We start from the raw sequence: 3,308 nt of genomic DNA, 5'->3' as shown, positions 1-3,308 counted from the left end.
TATACCGGTGTAGCGTATCGAATATACTCTAAGCCGATGAAGCGCAGACAGGCAAGCACAGTATTCACAAAGCACTTGCTCCCATTCGCTGTCAAATCTACGCTGGGTTTCCTCGGTGTAAGCCAGCGTAGGTGGAAGTGGGCGTGAGCCATGCTAATGAGGCGTGACCCTATGCAAATGATGGGCCGAGTGCCATCCAAGTACTTAAAACGAACGGCGCATGTGCCGTCCCGTGGACGTATCCCAGTGCGCATGCTCAGAATCACGTCGGAACTACTCCCTAAGATATGACGGATCACTGCCTACGACGTGAACGTAACCTACGCCCAGCCCTATTCACGTACTACGTAAACGACGTAAAATACGACGGCTGTGTTCCCTGGTCCATACCTTTGCATGGGTTGCGCCTCATATATGGGGAATAACTTTACGCCGGACGTACGACTCACGCAAACCGCGTATATTATGCGCCGGGCGCAAGTACGTTCGTGAATCGGCGTATCTCACTTATTTGCATATGTGCATAGAAAATCAATGGGAGCGGCAAATGCGCCTAGCGTAAATATGCACCCACAATACAACGGCGTAGGCAAGTTACGTCAGTCGTAGGAAGCCCATATTTAGGCGTATCTCAGTTTGTAGGGCACGGCACATGGATACGACGGCGCATATTTACACTTACGCGGTGTATCTCAAGATACTTCGGTGTAAGTGCTTTGTGAATCTGGGCCTATGAGTTTTTTTTTATTTAACCGTAGGGCTCAACGAAAAAAACTTTGGTCAGAACCGCTATACTAACTGTGCGATCTGCCCTGCTGAGCTGTTGTCTTCTGACAGAGGGATGGCCCCCTTGCCAAAACACTCTGATCAGCAATCTCCGCCATTGGTGGAGAGCGCTAATCAGGAATCAGTCGGCTGCTGCTTTCATGGCATGCCGACAGAAGCCATCCAAACAGCCGGCTTCTGTCTGACAGGGTGGCATTCACACAGGCCGAGTGTCGGACAGTTTCTTTTTTAACCGGCCGATGTCTCCTAACATTCGGCAGGTGTGTAGGGGCTTAAGGCTTTTCTTCCAGAAAAAAAAAAAGGATTTATGCTTGCTCGTAATTGGATGATGAAAGTCAGCACAGCCTCACCTCATTTCACTAAGCCATGTGAAAATGTCTTTGCAAATGAATATGCTTTGCTACTTTACTAAATCAGCCACACTGTATAATTTATACTGTATTATTTTAGATATAAATGGCAAACATATTGTACTAATCCAGAATAAAGCCAGCAAATTAGCATCTGGGTTTTCTATTTTTATACAATAAAATAAATCAAAGGAAAATGATTCTTTGAATTCAGTCATACTGTATCGCCAATTCAAAATAATAGGGAACATAGATGTACGGTGGTGACCGCTTTAAAAAAAGTAACTGGATGTCACTGCCAAGACTGAGGGGTTCAATGTTACAATGAGGACATATGATCTAATCATATTTCATGTCATGTCATGTCTATTGAGTCACCATAGCAGCAGAGGTCAGTCACCACGGTGTGTGCGATTCCCCAATTTTACATTATGGAAGGTGTGGGGAAATTGGCATGCATGTCACAGTCTGTTTATTCCTGATACATCTCTGTCTCATCCATACTGTATAATGTCACCATGAATAAAATAAACATACATTATTCACAAGTCTATGTGCAGACATTTACTGCATAGAAAGGTCCAGCCATGAAGATTGCTATTTACGTTAGAAAACATATTTTTCTGTGACTCAATTTTATCTTTGTATTAGTATTATAATGTATCACAACTTTGTATACCTATTTATAGTTTACATGTCTATCTATCTGCCTCTTACATTATTGATAGGGCTGAAGGCAAGTTAACCTCCCTGGCGGTATGATTCTTTCTGGTTTTCGGTGCTAAAAGCGGTACAATTATTTTGCATGAAAATTTGGCGTTTTACATTGTAGGCCTGTAATTCTTAGGAATAACTCACTTAAATCTGTCCAAACAAGAGTCTAGTAGACATCTCGGGTATGATAAAGTTTTAAAAACAAAATTATAAATGATAATATAATAAATAACTATAAATAATTATAACAAATAATAATGTAATTATAATAAAAATTATTCAATAATGTAATCAAATGAAAAACACAGAAATTTGCTTAGTTGCAGAATTGTCGCTGTCATTACTTTTATTTTTTTATGACGAATTTCCCCACAAATCGCTATCGCACAATTCTGCAAGTGATTATAATTTATTATCGCTGTTTTCTAGCTGCTCTAAAACCACTTTTGACATACAGGGACACTTTTTGTTGCTATGGACAATCTACAGTTTGCAGGCAGAAAGAACAGTTTTTATTATATAAAAGTACATGTAGGACACTGGGCAGACCACTAGGGACAAAGGGGGTGTGTATTTTTTACATACAGTACTGTAATCTATAAGATTACAGTATACTGTATGTAATGTGTTTATTTACATTTTTGAATTTGGCGCCGATCTCCGCCCCCGTGCGTCGTAACGTCGCGAGGAACAGAGCTCGGCGGCACATGGGCACTGTGAATCGAGCGAGGACACCGCTTGCTCACACAGCGGGGATGCATCGCAGGATCCAGGGACAAGGTAAGTAAACACTGCCTGTGGATGCTGCGAGGCGAGCCCGACTCTGGCTCGGGGATACCGCTTTTGGTAAAGAAATCTTACCCAAGCCAGACTCAGGAATATCTATCTATCTATCTATCTATCTATCTATCTATCTATCTATCTATCTATCTATCTATCTAGTTATTGATGAAGATTTTATATAATATAATAAATACTATATAATTTATATAATATCCTTCTAAACAAAACTGTCTATCTATCTATCTATCTATCTATCTATTTATTATCGTTAAGATTTCATTATTATAAGTAAAGTAAAGGACTGTTAATATATGACATCCATCTACACAATTTTATTTTGTCCATCAGTTTTTGTTAATTATTATTTCTAGTAGTAATATAGGAAATCCCTCTTTATCTATCTATCTATCTATCTATCTATCTATCTATCTATCTATCTATCTATCTATCTATCTATCTATCTATCTATCTATCTATCTATCTAATAGTGGTTTTCAAATTTAAAAGGGAATGTTTCCTTTGTACTTGTACTAGAAAAAAAAAGAATCCTCTAGGGAGAATCCCGTCTATTCAGACGTAAAAAGTTTTGATGTCAGGCAACAGCTAAAAAGTGGATCAGGTTTCGTGAGCCTTTTTCTATATTTATCTCTGTGATTTAATGCTGGGCAGAGGGTT

This window comes from Rana temporaria, chromosome 2 (assembly GCF_905171775.1).
Source record: "Rana temporaria chromosome 2, aRanTem1.1, whole genome shotgun sequence".
In the NCBI taxonomy this organism is placed as follows: domain Eukaryota; kingdom Metazoa; phylum Chordata; class Amphibia; order Anura; family Ranidae; genus Rana; species Rana temporaria.
Note: the sequence above shows the minus strand (reverse complement) of the source record.